Genomic DNA, 21,960 nt, shown 5'->3' with positions numbered 1-21,960 from the left:
GGCCTGTACTATGAAGCAAGTTCGTAAAACTTACCCCATTACTGATATTCATGTTAAGCTGTCACATGACAGCTGGTTTATTAAATTAATAAGTCAGCTAAGGGGTTTCCAGTCAAGCTAAGAAGTCATATGAATACTAGTTCAATAAAAATCATCTGAAAGACCTGAACATAACTGAACTTTATTTGATGTATTAAGTAATAAATTATTTGCAGATTGCACTCTGAAGCTACACAATGAAACTACTAAACAAAGTGAAGAAAGGAAGTGGTCTAGACATATGCAGTGATAAAGATGAAGGCACACGAAACGCAATCTGAAAGGCAGATTGACAAAAGAGCACTGAGATTAAAAATGCATGGAAGATGATTGGCTCATAGACGTAAGGCAAGACTGTTACTGGGCCAGTTTTCTGAAAACAGAATTTTGATGGTGTGGAAAAACAGAAGTAGAACGGTCTAACAGCCCGAACACTCAGGAATGCAGATAGAAATGGTTATGCATGAGCTCAGATGTTAGTTAGTTACCACCAAACTAGATAAAGTAACACAGTGTGAACATGGACCGCTACAGGCCTCCACCAGAGCTTCCTCAGCGAATCGCTACCTTATCGTGGTGGAGGGCTTTGTGTGGCCGAGGGATCCCAAGGGCTATGTTTTCCGGGAGCTTCTGCCCCCTGGTAGTGTCTCCCATGGCAAATTGGTCCAGGGTGAGGGACCAGACAAAGAGCGATTCAGAAGACCCTTATGAGCAATGTTCCCTCTAAGCTGCACGCTGTGTTGTGTACAAAAAAAGAAAATCTAACCAGAATTGAAATTAAGATTAAAACTTTAACAATTCTGTTTTGCAGTGTTAGTCAGTGACTGGCTACTCCCGTATGGGATTACGATGCCACCTTATCCCATAGTCCAGCCAATAATGCGATTCACATTCGTATATACACAGCTAATTCAATTCAATTCAATTCAATTCAATTTTATTTATATAGCGCCAAATCACAACAAATGTCGCCTCAAGGCGCTTCATAGATACAGAGAAAAACCCAACAATCATATGACCCCCTATGAGCAAGCAATTTGGCGACAGTGGGAAGGAAAAACTCCCTTTTAACAGGAAGAAACCTCCGGCAGAACCAGGCTCAGGGAGGGGCGTGGCCATCTGCTGCGACCGGTTGGGGTGAGAGAAGGAAGACAGGATAAAGACATGCTGTGGAAGAGAGACAGAGATTAATAACAGATACGATTCAACACAGAGAGGTCTGTTAATACATAGTGAGTGAGAAAGGTGACTGGAAAGGAAAAACTCAATGCATCATGGGAATCCCCCGGCAGCCTACATCTATTGCAGCATAACTAAGGGAGGATTCAGGGTCACCTGGTCCAGCCCTAACTATATGCTTTAGCAAAAAGGAAAGTTTTAAGCCTAATCTTAAAAGTAGAGATAGTGTCTGTCTCCTGAATCCAAACTGGAAGCTGGTTCCACAGAAGAGGGGCCTGAAAACTGAAGGCTCTCCCTCCCATTCTACTTTTAAATACTCTAGGAACAACAAGTAGGCCTGAAAAGCGAGAGCGAAGTGCTCTAATAGGGTGATATGGTACTACAAGGTCATTAAGATAAGATGGGGCCTGATTATTTAAGACCTTGTATGTGAGGAGCAGGATTTTGAATTCAATTCTGGATTTAACAGGAAGCCAATGAAGGGAAGCCAAAACAGGAGAAATATGCTCTCTCTTTCTAGTCCCTGTCAGTACTCTTGCTGCAGCATTTTGGATTAACTGAAGGCTTTTCAGTGAGTTTTTTGGACATCCTGATAATAATGTGAAGAAAGGACTGTCATAGCCAGTCGTTGACAGGCTATGACAGTGTCCTTATGTGCCGACACCAGTGTTTTAGCTAGCAAAGCGGCGTGGCTGATGTGGAGTGAAGCCACGTTAATGACAACGTGTACAACCATTGGAGACGTGAGCAGGACAGACGGAACAATTGACGGGAAAAGTGTGGACTTTATACCAGTTTTTAAATTGTGTTGATCGGCCACGTAAAACCAGAGTTATGATAAAAATATCTGCAATGTTTGGTTTTCTTCCTGAATACTATCGTTGTTTATATTTACTGCAGGAAGAAACGGTAAAAATGGCGTTTTATAAGGAAAACGCTCTAAAGAACTCTCCGCCTGTGAGCAAAACCAAAACATCCCCACCCTTTCCTATTTGTCGCAAAATGTACCATGTCGACCAATCAAAAAATGATATGGCAACATGGCATTTAGTTGTTTAGGGAGGGGGAAGTTTTAGGAGTGACGGAGTGACCACGATCGCCGAACATACGAGTGTCCATGAGTGCACGTGGCACAAGGATGCTCTAGGCTGCAGGTCGATGATCGATTTTGTAATCGTATCACCAGACCTGAGGCCATATGTTCTGGACACTCGGGTAAAGAGAGGGTCTGAGTTGTCAACTGATCAGCTCCTGGTGGAGAGTTGGGTCCGGTGGTGGGGGAGGATGCTGGACAGACCTGCTTGCCTAAACATACAGTTTGCGCTGTGAATGCTTAGCAGAGACTCCAGTCTGCTAGATCTTCAACGCACACCTCCGGCAGAGCTTCAACAGCATTCCAAGAGAGATGGTGGACACTGAGTGTGAATGGACAGTATTCAGCACCTCCATTGCCAAAGCTGCTGCACTGAGCTGCGGCTGGAAGGTGGTTGGTGCATGTTGTGGTGGTAACCCCTGAACCAAATGGTGGACACCAGAGGTGAAGGGAGCCACCAGCCTGAAGAAGGAGTTCTATCGGACTTGGTTAGCCTGTGGGACTTTGGAGGCAGCTGATAGGTACCAACAGGCCAAGCAGAATGCAGCTCGGGCGGTGGATGAAGCAAAAACCCGGGTGTGGGAGGAGTTCAGAGAGGCCATGGACAAAGACTTAGACTGCCTTGAAGAGATTCTGGCAAACCGTCAAGCAACTCAGGAGGGGAAAGCAGTGTTCTACCTGCACTGTGTATAGTGCGGGTGGAGTGCCGCTGACTTCAACTGAAAAAATTGTTGTGCGATGAAAGGAATACTTCCAGGACTTCCTAAATCCCACTGAGGAAGCAGAGTCTGGGGACAAAGGAAATGACCTACCAGTCTCTGGGGGTGAGGTCACTGAGGCAGTTAAACAACTTCTTGGTGGCAGAGCCCTTGGGTTGGATGAGGTCTGTCCTGAGTTCCTGAAGGCACTGGATGTTATAGGACTGTCCTGGTTGACACGCATCTACAGTGTTGCGTGGAGATCAGGGGTAGTACCTCTGGACTGGCAGACCGGGGTGGTGGTCCCCATTTTCAAGAAGGGGGACTGGAGGGTGTGTTCCAACTACAGGGGGATCACACTCCTCAGCCTCCCTGGGAAAGTTCGTCCGTTAGTCGAACCTGGACTGGAGGAACATGTGGTTTTCCTCCTGGTCGTGGCACACTGGATCAGGTCTTTATCCTCTCGAAGATACTTGAAGGGGCATGGGAGTTTGCCCAACCAGTCTACATGTCTTTGTGTTTTGTCCCCTGTCCCTCAGGGTGTCTTGTGGGAGGTGTTGTGGGAGTATGGGGTGTTTGGCCAATTGCTATGGGCCAACAGTTGCAAGAGCTTGGTCCGCATAGCTGGCAATAACTTGGACTCGTTCCCGGTGCGCGATGGGCTCCGCCAGGGCTGCCCTTTGTCACTGATGATGTTCATAATCTTTATGGACAGAATTTCTAGGCGCAGCCAAGTGGCGAAGGGCTTTCTTTCACTTTTCACTCTTTACTTTCACTTGGGTGGTCTGAGAATTTCATTTCTGCTTTTTGCAGATGATGTGGTTCTGTGGGCATCATTGGGTGATGCCTTCCAGCTCACAGCCAACTGTGAGAGAGGATCAGCACCTCCAAATCTCAGGCCATGATTCTCAGCCGGAAAGAGAACCTTGAGAACCTTTTCCGGCTCAGAGACAAGTTCCTGCCCCAAGTGGAGGAGTTTAAGTATCTTGGGGTCTTGTTCACAAGTGATGGGAGAAGCGGTGGAAATGGGCTTACTCTGAAGGGTGCCTGGACTCTCCCTTAGAGATAGGGTGAGAAGTTCAGCCATCCAGAAGGGGCTCAGAATAGAGCTGCTGCTCCTCCACATCAAAAGGAGTCAGTTGAGATGGTTTGGGCATTTGACAAGGATGTCTCCTGGGTGCCTCCTGGGTGAGGTGTTCCAGGTATGTCCCACTGGGAGGAGGCCCGGTGACACGCTGGAGAGATTATATCTCTTGGCTGGCATGGGAACGCCTTGGTGTTCCCCCGGACAAGCTGGAGGAGGTGGCTGAGGAGAGGGAGGTCTGGGCTTCTCTGCTTAGGCTGCTGCCCCTGCAACCCGGCCCTGGATAAGCTGAAGAAGATGGATGTATGGATGGTGTGAACATGGTAAGAAATGGACTGGTAATTAGAGGAAGCAGTCGAAAATGATATGAGAGTAAAGAAAAAATGGCAGGAAGTAAATTGATGCAAAGTTGAATAAATTATAATGTGAATTTCATTTTGAAAAACATGTATACCATGTGCTCTGAACTAAAGAGTAGAGAGACCATCCAGCTTATCATCAGTGCTCAGTTACAAAATCCTGCATCTCTGATTGTGTCAGAGTTTGTGAGTGCCTATGAAACTGGCAGATCTGACATTCCTTTTGCACATGTTGTATCTCTGTAACCATCAGTGCTCTAACCTATATACGAACAGATTTTAGGACAACATGTGCTTCCATTCTCATATCTTTCTTTTTCAGAAGTGACAAAGTCTCAAGGACATTAAACATATGATTTTAGAATTTCACAAAACACTGACAGTCAGAATTTCCTAAAGAAACCCACTTGAGGGATTAATAAAATTCTATCAAATCTAATCTAATATCTTTTTCTCAGTTACTACATTTTTACATGCATTTTTAGGCTTCTTTGATTTAAAAACGAAAGCCACAGTGGGTCCACCAGACCTAGAAACATTTGCTGTAACAAAAAACATGGACACTACTAACAGAAAATATGATCATTTGCATGAAATACAGGAAACATTTGTCTTCTTGTGCTGTTGTGGTTGCCCCTTTTTTGTCGGTAACACACACTGATACTCAGTATTTGCTGTGCTGACAGAATTCATCATTCCAACTCTTTCATCAAAAAACCTGTCGTGACACACAACCTCATCATAGTAGAAAGTGTTTGGGAAACATGAAATTTGTTGACACGACTTTAGAAACGGTTTTGAACAGAGTGCTGTTTAAACTCCTTCTCATGACGTCAAGTTGCGTTTGCATCCTGCCACCTGTAGGAGCAGCACTCGTGGTTCTTATGTGAGGGTGGGAGCAGAGAGCTCATATCTTCACTTTGACTGGAGGACTTGCTCACTTCACAGCTGCTATAGGACTGAGATATTAAGCTGAATTTCAAAGAGACTGTGATACTTGGTGTGAAAAGCAGGAAATATTTCTTTTTCCGTGTCTGTAATTTTACAGGTCAGAAGCTGCAGCCTCAGCAGGCACCGAACTGCTCAAGATGTTGAATAAACTCCTGCAATATGTTCGTAGTGGAAAAATCGGCACCGCTGGCACAGGCATCGGGATTTTCTTCGCATTTATGTATCTGCAGGCCAAGATGTGCGCTTGCTCAGGCCACACTTTTGATTGCAATGAAATGGTGGTCGTGCCTGTTTTTTAAATATTTTTCCTGGTGCTCCTGATAGACCAGACATTTCGGAGCACAGCGGAGCATCCATCCACGTTTTTATGCATTGTACTCAAGCGCGTTATCAGAGCGTTTCTAATCAGTCTGCTGTGGATTGTAGCTGTGTTGGTTTTCACAGACTGGTATGGTTGCTGCACCACTGATGAAAAAAAGAGGAAGCTGTTCTGTGAACCTGAGGGTCCCACGGCTGATGAAACAGCTCAAATAACTGAGCTGCAAATGAAGTCAAAGGTGAGGATGTTTTGTTATTTTTCATACACAGTGAATATGTAATGTTATTGTACTGTTGTTGTTTTTTAATTTATGAAAGTATAATAAATACACAGACACATTAATGCTGTTAAATGTTATGTTCATTTGTTGCTTCTTTTTCAGCTTGCTGCTTACTCTCTGCTCCTCAGCATGACTGTGGTCGCTTTCTTCATGACTTGGAGTGGGTGGAGAAAATGGTTTGAAGAAAAATACAGTTGGTGCAACAAGAAAATGTTTTACTACAAACTGATTTTGGAAGAAGAGAAAAAAGTTCTGGAGGAGCTTTTGAGGAAAGAAGCAAATGAGACTCTGACTAAAGAAATCATGAGCAACATAAAAAGGAAAGACTGGGATGGCTGTTTAAATGTTGCTCAACAAATGATCAATAAAGCAAAACATCAAAAACCAGAAGAAACCAACCAGCAGATCAACTGGATCAGTGAGGGGAGCTCCAGCAGAGGGGGGCAGCAACATCAAGCAGCAGCACATCAGCAGGTAAAGTGATGTGTTATTTATATACAGATGTTACAGCTGCCAGACTCAGTCGGGGCGTCAGACTCAATCACTGAAGGAGCACATTTTTTTAATTCATTTATAACATTATTTTGCAGGCGCAAAAGTATGAACTTCAAGCATTGTCACGAGGTAAATACACCCACAATCCTTATTTCACCTTACAGCTGTCTTGACATCACTTAACTTCCCTTTTACTGTGAAAATTCAAAAAACCAGACACTTCATTATGTTTCTTCAGTGATGTGAAGACGGTGATCTGCACATTTGCCCCCCGAGGTCTCTGCTGTACCTGTCTTCACTAAAACTGTTGCATATCAACTGCTTATCTTTTTGCTGGTTTTACATTTACAAAACTATCATAATGACACAACAGACAGTAAATTTCTAACCTGAGTCAAAACCTGTGATTCAGCAAAGACATGAACTTTAAACTGATCTGTTATTAGAAATTTATAGTTTATTCAATAAAAGCAATAAGTGGTGAACCAGCGTATTTATCATCCTATTTGAATTAATGAAGGATGAACTCATTTTAATGTTACACTTTTTAATAATTAGAGTTCAATTTAACCACTTTATAGTGTTTTTGGAAAGAAGTCAGAGAACTGAGGTATTCTGGAGTTGTTCAAACGGACAAACTCCACACAGAAAGGCCGCAGCCACGTTTGAATCTTGCTCCTGTGAGGTGACAGTGCTAACCACTGTGACGCCCTGCCACCCTCAGATCTCCAGTCCATGTCAAGGCACCTTCTGCTCCCTGTCCCCTTGAACTTTGTGGCATGTAGAGTTTCACAGTTTCATGATTCCTTAAAATTGGTAAAATGTATTTTCCTTTATTTGACCCAAACTCAGTATCTCAGTAGCTACAGGTAAAATTTGACTGGCACAGCCTCAATGTAAAAAAAAAAATTAGCATTTAGAAAAACAAATAAAAGTATAAAAGTTTTAAATAATTTATTGTTTATGTATTTTGGGTCACTTAAAGTAATCAAATTTCAAGTTAAAAAAAATGTAATTTAGGGTGTTTGCTGCTGTTAAATGTCAAAATGGGTCAAATTCAACCTGAATAGTATATATGGGTTAAACTTCTCTGTATGAAGCTTTAGACACATAACAAACTGATTTCATTTCATTTCATTTATTTATTTATTTCACACTTGGTACAAAAAATCAAACAAACCAACCACACTTTCTATCAAAAACACTACAACCATGTGTGAAAAGGAGCAGGAAGAAGAAAATATTCTTATTAAACCCCGCCCCCTATCTACAATCCAATTTATATTACAAGTGGGCACCAAAAATCAGGACAAACTAACATTAACATTTATCTGCGGTCCTAACCCAAACCAAACAACAAATTTACAATCAGAATAACCGCTCCACATAGTAACAAGGAGAAAAATTAAAATAAATAAAACAAAAAATTATAATGGATCCTTTTTCAATGAACTCCAATTTCATTCACATTCTTCATATTGAGTTATCGTTTTAAGCATGTAACACTTTTTAAAACAATGTAAATTTATACAATTCTTTAAATTATAATGAAGTGAGTTCCACAATCGTATACCCCTAACTGTTGGACTCATTAATCTTTGTGTAGTCCTAGCTAACTGATGCTTAAAATAAAATTTCCTTCTGCTATCTTCTCCCCCTGAACACAATAAAAATACTCTTTGTAACTTAAAGGGCAAAATATTATTTTTAGCCTTAAACATAAGAACAAGAAGGACATAAGTCCGGTTTAATTTGATTCAGTTAAGACCAAAGTTTAGTTTTCAGTCTAGTTCTTACTGTAATAACTTTGTTCTTTACAGACACAATTCTGTTTTCTGACAAACTGTTTTTTCTGTCCGATAGAGATCAGAGACAGCGAACCGTTATTTAATGAAACCTCTTGAAAGAGGGTTAAGAGAGGCAGCTAAAGAATCAATGCAAGTGACCAGAAGAAATCATGCCCATCCAGCAGTCCAGTTTCTGAAGCTTACCTGGGTTCAGGTGTTGGGTGCAGCAGTCTAAGCAGAGACACCCAGACCTCCTTTTCCTTTGCAGCTTCCTGCACCAGAGGCCCAGTCTCTCTTTATACAGTCTTTGTCAGACTATGTAAAGCGTCCATTCTGTGTTGTTGCTGTTTGTAATGGTAAATCTAAAATTTTTTATTATGCTTTATTGTGTCTGTAGCCTATTGACAATTCAGCTTTCACATTAATAAATATGCAAACTGAGTGCTGTAAATAAAAAAATATTCATGAAAATAAATTCCTCTGCAAAAAAAGTCACACCGTTTGACATTTTGTTGGTCCACCTTAAGCTCTGATAATAGCACATTGTTTGTTGACATTGTTTTGATAGCTAACGTGGTGTCATTTTACGCAAAGATCTTGTCTTCATGATGGCAAAATTGGACCGCTACATGATTTTTGGGGGGCACATAGAATTGGTGAACCTAGATCTCCAATCCATCTCTTTCCTATTTCTCTAAGTTATGTAATATGCAATAATGTTAAAATTGTGTTTTCTAGACTTTTTTTCATGACTGCACAGGAAGAAATAAGTATTAAGTCTGCTACCTCAGTTTTTATGAAAGTCTAGAGAAATTTAAACTGTACATCCAGCAGTGGGCTGCTACATAATGTGAACCTGTATGTGTCTGCCATGAAGTCATCACTGAGAGCTTGGAAAACTCCAGCAGTCAACCCACCAATCCAAGCACCAGAACACAAACTGACAGGGTTTAGCATGCATACAAAAACTGTACCAGAGTAATGAAGTACTTTAGCTTTCACTTGTTTTTTTTGTTTTTTTTTTTGTAGTTTTCTTATTATTTGATTTGATTTTTTTTAAATATATAGCGATATAGAGATATAGATAGATATCCACACACACACACGTTTTTGGACAAAATGGGAGACATTTCTGTCACTGATAATATAAGACTGCACATTAAGAACCCCAGTACTTGTATCCAGTGAGGCTACATATAAGATAAAAATATTAATACTACTAACATTACATCATGGAAACCTTCATGCTGAGCTTAAAATAGCAAAGTTAAATCTCAGTCTCAAAGATTTCAGTGGCAATATTAGAGGTTGGTGTTAATAACAGCAAATACAAAGGTCACAATTATATGAGCAGCAGAACAAATTTCCTTTTTTTCTAAGAAAAGGTCATTTGGAGGTGCTTTTGATGTTTTAAACAATTTAACTGTTCCATTTGCATTAACAATCCCCTTGCAGCCCATTGGCTGTTGACAACAATGCATTGTTTTGACCAAGCATTATCCAATCACATTCAGTTTCAGCACTAACTTCAAACAGCTTGTTTACCTTGTAACTGTCATCATGGACACCAGTTTACCCACACACCAGCTGCGTCCTGTTCGTGTTGGTATCTGATGTTCCTCTTTGTTACTTTTTATGTTTTACAAGAAGCTCACCATAGTACATAGTGTTGCATTTGAATATGCGTTAGCTCATTACAAAACCAACGAGATGTTCTGTGGTTTAAAAAAGAAAAAGACTGAATTTGCAGAAGTGATGAAGTTAATCCCTTTGATCTCATTCAAGATGTTTCCTGTCTCATAAATGTTTCTCAAAATGTTTCCTGAGCCCTTTGATTTGTTAAAAATGTTTGTTCTAAAATCTAGTAAAGGAAGTCATGTTCTTCATTATTTCTCCTGCCTAATCACAGTGATTTAATACGTTTTAATGCCACACATAATTGATCCTTAAAAGAGACCTAAGACAAATGCTGCAGTAGAAATGTGTGTTTGTTTGCAAGTGCCTTATTGTGGAAAGGGTTTGTGGGATTATTATATTATCTTATGCTATGTTAGACCCCTAATTAAAGATTGTGAATTATTATGTAGTTTTAGTTTGCATTATTCTCCTGAATTAGGAGAAGGTGATAACTATTACATTTGTTAAACTGATTTGTATCTGCTGTAGACTGCTGATTTATTGTGAATGAATGATATTGTCTATGATGCATTATACTGCTGAGTTATAAGATACTGTTTTCGGAGAGTCGTGGCCTTATTTGTCTGATTAGAAAAGAACAGAACATACTGCACAGGAAGAAAAGGTCATACCTTAGGCTCACTGAGAGAGAGAAAGATTGTGAATGTTTAGGTTTTTCCGACTAGGTGGGGGCCACTAGAGGCTATAAGAGTTGGAGTCACCCTCCACCAGTTGGAGATTTGCTGTGACCCTCTGCATGCATGTCACCCCATCCGGATGGTTTATGCTCAAAAGTGTTGAATTGTGTGTAATAAAGTAATTGTTGATTGAGCATTTATACACCGAGTATCGTCCTTCCTTTAGCCCAAAGATCGAAAGAATCGGGAGGATTTAACAATTTGGTGCCGTGTGACCCGGATCTTTGGTGTGCTGAGGAAGGCAGATTTGGCCTGTGGTGAGAGCGTGAGGCGAGCAGAGGACCGGTCCAAATACAAAAGGGTAAGCACAGCCTGTTGTATTATAAATACCAAATGTGCATCTTGGAAATTCTAAATTAATCTGTTCGCTGAGTTACACGTATTTTCACATTAAATTTATCGGTGTCCAGGTTTTCGTCGTTGTTTTCGAGATACTAACATCATAAGTTGAGGCTGAATTCCAGTGTGACATAGAAACTGCCTCTAACAAGAAACTAATAACAAAGTTAAAATTAACCCGCCTACAAATGCACACACACGCAACGAAAAAGCAGCTTAGACTCATGAACACGTGAAGATTTTTCAGCGAGGTTAAAACAGGGAAACCTAACATACACCTGTTGTTAAATGGTGAAGTTTATCCATTACTAACAAATAAACTCTCTGGGTTGCAGGACAATAACTTAACTTCAAAGAAGAAAGGAAAAAAAGAGACTGGTATAACCAACCAGTGATGAAACAATAAATTTAGTGGTTAAGAGTCAAATTGTGAGATGCTTTCTCCTGATTGAACAACACTAGTGATTTACAGAAGGAAGGAAAATGCTGAGTTTAAACATGATCTTAACCTCAACTAAAAGCTAAATATGAATAACACAAGAACTATAATCACAAATCTAACATGAAATGAATACAAAACTATACTCAGAGCGCTGTGACACCAAAAATAACTGGATCAACTAATATCACTGTTACAGCTAGTAACATGATTTTTTGTCCACGACATTTGCACATTCCTTACCTCTACAGGAATCCTCCATTGCTCTGAGGATTACCCAGAATTTCTTACCCTTTGTAAATATTGCAGGGTGACTTTTGCAACAGTAGGTGGTGCCAACCGTTATGGAAAAGAAATAGTAAAAACTTATATGATTTACTCATGAAAGTGGCCACTTTCATATATTGTTTTAGTAAGTATCCAAAACATACAAGTTTGATTATATCATTTTTCAAAGGATCTTATATCTGTTTTCACTCTTGTATGCTTTTCATACAAGTTTCACACAAGACAGATACAAACTTTATAAGATTTATATATATCTTTTCCATATGGGAATGCTTTAACTTGAACTCTATTTAACTGTTACACTTCCATGGCCTTTTTTAAAAAACCTGTTCTAACAAACTGAACCATAGACTGGATGCTTTGTCATGCAAACACATTTTCTTTCACAAGAGGAGCACTATGGCACTATCCACTCTTTGTAGGCTCATCTTTTAATCTTGTTTTCATAATATTATCTGTGTGGAATATGAAAAGAAAAGAGACAGAAAGAAAGAGAGAAAAGAAGCAGGAGGTGGGTTGAGGCTGAAACAGAGAGACATGCTGCATCTCTAACTGCTGCATCTTTAACGAAACACACTCAAACCATACACAGCACCTGAAAGATAAGACAAAGAAAGGTACACAAACAAACACTGCGTTTTCTGTGTGTGTAAGACAGCGAATGTTACTTGAAAACGAGGGTGATAGACTGCTATAATGCCCCCAGTGAGGCAGGTAAAGACCCCAGATGCGTGGCCATCCACAGCTCCACACGAGTGCTGAAGACTCGAGGCCCCACATCTTGAAAAAAAAATGCCGTCCTGTCATGCTTGAACATGTTGCTGGTTTTTCAAAGTAGCATGATGATGGTCTAAAACTGTGGGAGCAATAGGTTTTTATGTGTGTGGGTGTGTTCCCTTTCTTGCTTCAACATGCTGATGTCTCAAATAACAAATGAAATGCATCCCAAAGCATAAAGACTGTTTGAACATCTAGGTTTGTCATTAAAAGTAAAAGAAAATGCAGGTAGTGTTCTCTCTCTTTTGGGCAGACAAACTATTTTTTGCACTCGCACAAATAAATATTGTGACACCTGATTGGTCTCTCATTTTAGTTTTCATAGTTTTAAAAGGTTGTACAAAAATCGTCAGCTCTCTGCTCTACATTCTCTGTGCCATCCCTGCTCATCATCCCGTGTCCTTATGGTTTGCAGCTGACTTCATAAGTTTTCCTCAGTCTAGGTTTTGGTAGCTCCCCGTTCTGCATTTCCTGTTTTTGCCACTTTGCCACTCCTGTTAATAAAGCTCACTCACATCACTGCCTGTCCAAGCATCTTGGGTTCATACTCTCAGATACCGCATGACTGCTGCCACAGCCGTGGCATTGACACCCCATTTGATTTCCATGCCACCCTAAGAATGTTTCTCTCTAAACTCAACACTAACTGTAAAAAACAGAACTTAAATGGTAAATGGCCTGTATTTGTATAGCGCTTTACTTAGTCCCTATGGACCCCAAAGCGCTTTACATTACATTCAAACGTTTCAAAAAAAGCAGCTAAGGGGAATCATAAATACAAAATAAACTCAAAATGCTGGGCCAATGACCCAGCACGTTGATAGTGACAGTTTCCATCACCACTTCAGCTGTACTTTCCCTGTCATCTGGTAACTCCTTCCCTGCCGAACAGAGCCTGTCTCAGCATGTCCTCAGTCCAGAACCTGTTCTAACCGAATTCAACGCAACATTGTTCTTTCTTCAACTTTGACAGTTTCATTCTTGCTCTGCCCTAACTTGCTTCCTGTCTTGATTCCCTCTTATATAATACCTTACAGTATTAAGCGCCTTAAGGCAACTGTTGCTGTGATTTGGCATTATACAAATAAAATTGCATTGAAACTTGAATAACACATTTAGAGGTGGTCAGGAGTACAAATGTCTCTGTCAATCACAGAGACCATTTTTCAAAACATAAAGTCATTTGATCACACTCACTAAGAATGATTATTATATGAGTAAGCTTAAAGAGGCATTGCTCACCTGCCTTGGTAAAATGGCCAACTACTGATGGAGCTCTGCTGCTTCCATGGCCTTTAATTAAACCTGTTCTGTCCATCAGTTGTAACAAGCAGAATCATAGACTGAATGCTTTGTTGTGACAAACACATTTGCTTTCCCAAGAGGAGCACTATGGCACTGTTCACTTTCTGTAGGCTTCTTTTCTAATCTTGTTTTCATATTATTATCTGTGTGGAAAATAAAAAAGAGACAAAAAGAAGGAGGGGAATGAAGCAGGAGGTGGATTGAGGCTCAAACAGAGAGACATGCTGCATCTGTAACAAAACACACTCAAACTCTACTCAACACCTGAAAGACAAGAAAGGGAAGGTACAAAAAGTAACATTGCATTTTCTGTGTGTGTGAGCAAGTGTCTGTATGAACACTTTCCAAGAAACATACTTGAAAATGGGTGTGAGAGACTACGATAATGCCCCTAGTGAGCCAGGCAAAGACCTCATATTACTCTGTAATATTCCTGTCAACATTCTTGATATTTATTTATAATCACCTCTGTCAATCCTTGATATTTATTATTGAGTGATTTGTATATATTTTGTTATTTCTTACATTTCTTAAATCTGTAACATATTGTATTGTTAAATATCTTGTCTGCTTCTGTTACTGTATTGATACTGGAGCAACTGTAACCCACATCATTTCATTAGGGATTAATAAAGTATGCTGATTCTGACTCTGATTCAGATGCGTGGCCATCCACGGCTCCCCAAGAGTGCTGAAGACCCGAGGCCACGTATCTCGATGAAAGCCAAAGCCCTGTCATGTTTCAACATCTTCTGTCAACATGCTGATGCCTCAAATAGCAAATTAAATGCATCACAAAGCATAAAGACTGTTTGAATATGTCAAAATGGTGGGAAGTCAGGACCCGAAATTCAGACTCGACAGATCGTTCTTCTCATGGATTGGTGCTGTGGCTGGCAGGATGAGGACCCAAACACAGGACTCGTAAGCACAGAGAAGATGAACTCAAACAGGCAGCTTTATTGCACTGTTGATACTCGAAACACAAACTTAAACACTAGGGAAACCAGAAATACTAGAAAACTAGGAGTGAAGTAACTTGGAAACACACAGCACATAGAGTGGTATGACACGACAACAAACAGGGGAAGACTGAGGCCTAAAATAAGAAGGCAGGATAACTAGAGGATGGGCAACAGGTGGAAACACAGCCGGGACTAATCAGAGTTAACGAGACAGGGTTAAAGCAAAACACTGAGCACAGGACATGAGACTACCAAAGTAAAACAGGAAACACAAGACAGGCATGGAGACGCAGACTTGACCAGGAGGCACAGCTGACAGGGAAGACACAGGAAATGCACAAACATAGAGACCGGGGAGACTAGACAAGAAATGTGTAACACAGGAGAGGCAAAGAAACAAAATCCAAGATACAAAATTCACTAAAATACAACCAGACACTAACAGCAACAACCAATATTAATCATCAAAAAACAAACACTAAGTCACCAGACTCAGGACCATGACAGAACGCCCCCTTAAGGGCTGACTCCCAAAAGCCCCCAAAACCAGGTCAGTGGCACCAAATGTGTTTCTATCTATTGACACCATTCTTTTTATAAGGTGGATTTGGCTTACAGTAACAAATGATCGTCACATGACCAAACCGGAAAACATCGTAACAGCTTTTTGCTGCAGTCAGTACTAGTGCTGGTAAGCCAAGGAAATTCCATCAATGGTCAGCTTTCTTTATGTGTTTTAGCATTTCTCTTAGCATTTACTAGGCAAAAACTAGCATTGATATTTTTAACATGTGTTTGTGATAAGGTGTAAAATATTTGAAGTGGCATAATCCAAGCGTTGGTTTCTGCTGTGTGCTAAAGCAGCATCCCCAAAGCGCTTTGCACTACATTTAAGCGTTTCCAAAAAGCAGCAAGTGGGAATCCATCCATCCATCCATTCGCTTCCACTTATCGTTTTCAGGGTCGCGGGGGGCGCTGGAGCCTATCCCAGCTGTCATAGGGCGAGAGACGGGGTACACCCTGGACAGGTCGCCAGTCTGTCGCAGGGCCAACACACAGGGACAGACAACCATTCGCACTCATATTCATTCGCACATTCACACCTAGTGACAATTTGGATTATCCAATTAACCTATCCCCACAAGCTGCATGTCTTTGGACGGTGGGAGGAACCCGGAGTACCCGGGGAGAACCCACGCAAACACGGGTAGAACATGCACATGCAAACTCCACACAGAAAGACCTGATGTTGGAATTGAACTCAGGACCTTCTTGCTGTGCGGCAACAGTGCTAACCACCGTGCCACCGTGCTGCCCTCAAAGGGGAATCATAAATACAAAATAAACTCAAAATGCTGGGCCAATGACCCAGCACCCTGACAGTGACAGTTTCCATCACTACTTCAGCTGTACTTTCCCTGTCATCTGGTAACTCCTTCCCTGCCGAACAGAGCCTGTCTCAGCATGTCCTCAGTCCAGAACCTGTTCTAACCGAATTCAACGCAACATTGTTCTTTCTTCAACTTTGACAGTTTCATTCTTGCTCTGCCCTAACTTGCTTCCTGTCTTGATTCCCTCTTATATAATACCTTACAGTATTAAGCGCCTTAAGGCAACTGTTGCTGTGATTTGGCATTATACAAATAAAATTGCATTGAAACTTGAATAACACATTTAGAGGTGGTCAGGATTACAAATGTCTCTGTCAATCACAGAGACCATTTTTCAAAACATAAAGTCATTTGATCACACTCACTAAGAATGATTATTATATGAGTAAGCTTAAAGAGGCATTGCTCACCTGCCTTGGTAAAATGGCCAACTACTGATGGAGCTCTGCTGCTTCCATGGCCTTTAATTAAACCTGTTCTGTCCATCAGTTGTAACAAGCAGAATCATAGACTGAATGCTTTGTTGTGACAAACACATTTGCTTTCCCAAGAGGAGCACTATGGCACTGTTCACTTTCTGTAGGCTTCTTTTCTAATCTTGTTTTCATATTATTATCTGTGTGGAAAATAAAAAAGAGACAAAAAGAAGGAGGGGAATGAAGCAGGAGGTGGATTGAGGCTCAAACAGAGAGACATGCTGCATCTGTAACAAAACACACTCAAACTCTACTCAACACCTGAAAGACAAGAAAGGGAAGGTACAAAAAGTAACATTGCATTTTCTGTGTGTGTGAGCAAGTGTCTGTATGAACACTTTCCAAGAAACATACTTGAAAATGGGTGTGAGAGACTACGATAATGCCCCTAGTGAGCCAGGCAAAGACCTCATATTACTCTGTAATATTCCTGTCAACATTCTTGATATTTATTTATAATCACCTCTGTCAATCCTTGATATTTATTGTTGAGTGATTTGTATATATTTTGTTATTTCTTACATTTCTTAAATCTGTAACATATTGTATTGTTAAATATCTTGTCTGCTTCTGTTACTGTATTGATACTGGAGCAACTGTAACCCACATCATTTCATTAGGGATTAATAAAGTATGCTGTTTCTGACTCTGATTCAGATGCGTGGCCATCCACGGCTCCCCAAGAGTGCTGAAGACCCGAGGCCACGTATCTCGATGAAAAACAAAAATCATGTCATGTTTCAACATGCTGAAGTCTCAGTGCATGCACATTTGATGCTCTAGAAATGTGTAAACAAGAGGTTCTATGTGGGTGTGTTCCTGTCTTCCGTCAACATGCTGATGCCTCAAACAACAAATTAAATGCATCGCAAAGCATAAAGACTGTTTGAATATGTCAAAACGGTGGGAAGTCAGGACCCGAAATTCAGACTCGACAGATCGTTCTTGTCATGGATTGGTGCTGTGGCTAGCAGGATGAGGACCCAAACACAGGACTCGTAAGCACAGAGAAGATGAACTCAAACAGGCAGCTTTATTGCACTGTTGATACTCCAAACACAAACTCATGAAGAATGAACCAAACTAGAAACTAAGAACTTAAACACTAGGGAAACCAGAAATACTAGAAAACTAGGAGTGAAGTAACTTGGAAACACACAGCACATAGAGTGGTATGACACGACAACAAACAGGGGAAGACTGAGGCCTAAAATAAGCAGGCAGGATAACTAGAGGATGGGCAACAGGTGGAAACACAGCCGGGACTAATCAGAGTTAACGAAACAGGGTTAAAGCAAAACACTGAGCACAGGACATGAGACTACCAAAGTAAAACAGGAAACACAAGACAGGCATGGAGACGCAGACTTGACCAGGAGGCACAGCTGACAGGGAAGACACAGGAAATGCACAAACATAGAGACTAGACAAGAAATGTGTAACACAGGAGAGGCAAAGAAACAAAATCCAAGATACAAAATTCACTAAAATACAACTTTGACCGTTTCATTCTTGCTCTGCCCTAACAGACACTTACTTAAGTCATCAAGTCATCAAGAGTTAACTGTCTTATGATCAAAATTACATTTAACCAACATGAGTTTATTCAAATTTTATTTGCAAGTCCAATTTGGGTAATGAAATTAAAGATAACACAAGGGAATAAAATAATGCTAAATGTGTGGCAACGCTTCTGTCTGTCATTCAGACTGAAGTGTTAAAGGACAAAATCCATGAGCAAGACACCACAGGCTCATACAAAAAAGTCATGGCAGGCTGTAGGAATTTTTATTGAAACGTAGAGCTGTTTGAGCAAGATGTAACTTAGGTCTGTGTTGGAAGGTTTGGACCTGATAGCTTTGAAGTTGCAATTTACACTTGAATTCTTTTTTTTTTAAATTCTTATTAATGTAATACAAAGTACTTTTTTCTTTAAACACATCTGTTCTGCAAATTCTGTTTAAATTGCAAATGCTCTTTTTATTACATTTTATATGTTGAGTAGCTAACTGGTTTAGCACTTCTAAAAGGAACATAAAATAACAATGTTACACTTACAATGTGTCTTTAAATTTTTGTGTACTATGATTGACTGAAATATTTGTTACTGTTTGGAGAGTTTGTTTCCAATAAAGGTCATGTACACAGTATACTTTACCTGCTTTCATTTGGTTTTATTTTTCTTATTTTGAGAATTCTTATCAAGTGTAATTATCTTACTGCACTGGCAGATTATTTCACTAAATTCAAGAAGATTTAGACTACGATCTATTATTTTTTAACTTATTTTAAGATGGGTAATTTTTGCAGTGTATCTTTAAAATGATAAAATGTACTAGTTTTTAGATTATTTGCCTTGATTTGTTCCTTAGAATAAGTGTTTTATGCCTATTTTCAGATTTAATTTATTCAACATTTTGCTCAGAACAAGTGGTTAAAGCTTATTTTAGGTTTCAATTGCCATGATTGTTTGCCTGGAATAAGTGTGTAAGGCTTATTTTAAGATTTAATTATCTTATTTGTTGCCTAGAATAAGTGGTTAAAGCTTATTTTAAGTTTCAATGTTCTGATTTGCTGCCTGGAATAAGTGTAAAAGACTTATTTTTAGCTTTATTTAAATCGAGATATTGTTCTTATTTCAAGAAATCTTAAGAAAAAAACACTTACCCCACTGGCAGATAATTTCACTTGTTTTAAGCAAATCTTCACCAAAAATAAGTGTATTTATCTAGTATTAAGGAGGTGGGGTTTTGCAGTGTAGTAGAAAGTCTGTGTCTATATGTCAGGTCGGGTCTTAGACTCCACCCCTCTGGGAACTCCCAGGCCCTCCAAAGTGTGGAGGCATATCTCCCCTCACCACACTCCCTGCCGGTGACTGATGCCCTCAGGGGTCGGTGCGTTGGTGGTTCTTGGTGTCCGGGGCTGGGCGCTCAGGTATGTACCAGCTGGCTCCCGGTGGCTACTTGGCGGGGCCTGGCGCCTGTTGCTCGGTCAGGCCTCTTCCGGGGCGCGGGGGGCCCTCGGGCCTCTGGGCCTCTGGGCCTGCAGCTCGGTTCACTTTGGCACAGCTGGCTGCCGGCAGAGCCGGCGGGAACGCCAGTGCAGCCCCCTCTGGCTTCTGCTCTGTGGCTACTGGGTGACCCCTCGTCTGGGGATCCTCAGCTCTTCCCAGGAGGGGGGCACGGATGCCCCTCCGGTGGTCCTCCTTGGGCTCTCGCACTCTGGGGCCTCTGGATGTCTGGAGCCTGGATCTCCTCCATGCCTGCTTCATGCCCTGGGGGGCGGGGCTATGGCTCTCTACACCCTCTTGCAGACCATTACATGGGGAAACCTTCTGAATACAAGCGCGCCGATCCACACAGGTGTGCACACGGGTGTTCACTGTTCATAGACATAAACTACACCTGCTATTTCAAAGCACATTGTGCACTGTTGGTCCTGCGTGCTGCACAACAACATTCAATATTTAGTATTTACTGCTGTTTACAACTAGCTAGATTAATGCAATGGTGTTGTGTATAGTATGTTGTTTTGGTTTTTTTTGCTTGTTTTCTCTTCTTTTTCTCTCAGCAGGTGATCCAGGAGATTTTTTCTTTCTTTCTCTTTTAAGTCCCTCTTCCCTTCTGTTTTTCTTTTCCTTCATCTTTCTTTCTCCCTTTCCTTTCCCTCAGTCATGTCTGTCCCCTCTGTAACAACTGAAAATAAAATAAAATTAATAATACCAACAAAGGTCCATTGGTCAAATGGACCAATACGGGAAGGCCGTGATGATCCATTTGGCAAAGTAAATTAATTGGCCTTGTTGGTCTTCAGACAACAATTCTGACGGCTAAAGAACCAAATGGGACAGGCAAAAAAAAAAAGTCTATAGATGCAAAACATAAAGCCAAAGCAACCCAGGATTTTATTAAAGCAAAGAAGTGGAATATTCTTGAATGGCCAAGTCATCTGATCTTAACCCAATTGAGCATCTATTTCACTTGTTTAAGACCAAACTTCAGACAGAAAGGCCCACAAAGAAATAGCAACTGAAAGCCCTTCAGTAAATGAGGAAACCCAGCATCTGGTGATGTCCATGAGTTCAAGACTTTGGACTGTAATTGCCAGTAAAGGATTTGCAACCAATATTACTGAACAAAAGGGCACAGCACGATGGTAAAATGGAAACTGCATCCAGGACAGAAACAACCGCATTATGTGTGTAACACAACTTTGGCTCTCTGCAAGCACCTGCTCAGACAGCACGCTAACAATAAGCTAGCCAGATGGAATGCTAATGCTAAGCTAGCCAATAAACAATGGTGAAACCTGAGTGAATGCTGATCATAGCCAAGCAACCAGACCCTGAACTCCAACAGGTAACAAACAGATGATTAAATTCTATTAATAGTTGGTGGGGTTTCTCTGGGGTGGTATCATGGGTTTAGCTTCCTTTTTCAGCAGGTTGCCAGCAAATGGGTGGCAGAAAACCGATCGGTGCCTATGCCTTTCCCAGTATGCACTGGCTGATGTCGGGGCAGCATGAGTACGAGCAATTTTTTTTTTTTTTTTTTTTTTTGCCGATGCCCGTGATGCCGCCCCGGGCAACCGCCCATGTCGCCCGTATCAAAAACCGCTACTGCTGGCAAACAAAAGCTATTTTCACATCTTGTTTAAGACTATATAACCAATTTTTAAATGGATCTACTGTAGTGTAAAGTTTCAGAGTTCTAAAGCGCAGCTGTGACCTTTGACACAAACAGTACTACTAGCACCGCACTTAGCCATAACGCCTAATGTATGAGTTTTTGAGATATGTCAGTGTTACGTCCCTCTGCAGCCCCTAATCTCCTGTCTTCTCACTAACACTCTGGTATTCATCTCCTATCCATCTGCCTGTAGATGGATAGATGAATGTGCCATTGTTAGCTGGCACATTCCTAACTCTTGAGACTGACTGTTTCTGTTTATAGGCCTCACAATTTGCTATTAAATGGCCAGACTTGAAACAGAAAAAACACTTTCATTTTGTCTTGGGATGGGACACAAGTACCTCACTCTTTGGGTACTGTGCAGCTGGCGCATCACTAACCTTCACTGAGGCGTCGCGTCGGTCATGCTTAATGACACTGGTTTTACAGATGAGGGCAAACTCATCAGCCAGTGTTGCAGCCTGCTCTAATGAGGAAACCTTCTGTTTGCTAAGGTATACTGCGATGCGCTCGTAGACGCAGTTCTTAAATTCCTCTATCAGAATTAATTCACGATTCGACGCCAGGTCAGTAGCTTTGCTGGAAAAAGTAGGATAACACATGCGACTGGTCATGCAAGAGTAAAACCTA

The 21,960-nt window shown here is 40.9% G+C and overlaps 1 pseudogene across 1 annotated transcript; it reads left to right on the top strand.

Moving 5' to 3' along the window:
• The first annotated feature begins 5,051 nt into the window (after window positions 1-5,051).
• Window positions 5,052-11,156, top strand: LOC146494082 (uncharacterized; annotated as a pseudogene). The gene is made up of 4 exons (XR_014871553.1): window positions 5,052-5,960; window positions 6,105-6,476; window positions 6,593-6,626; window positions 8,361-11,156. The product of XR_014871553.1 is annotated as an uncharacterized LOC146494082 (transcript).
• The last annotated feature ends 10,804 nt before the right edge of the window (window positions 11,157-21,960 follow it).

Source organism: Neolamprologus multifasciatus, chromosome 20 (assembly GCF_963576455.1).
Source record: "Neolamprologus multifasciatus chromosome 20, fNeoMul1.2, whole genome shotgun sequence".
Taxonomy (NCBI): Eukaryota; Metazoa; Chordata; class Actinopteri; order Cichliformes; family Cichlidae; genus Neolamprologus; species Neolamprologus multifasciatus.
The sequence above is the reverse complement of the archived record's forward strand: the minus strand, read 5'-3'. Positions and strand labels throughout refer to the sequence as shown.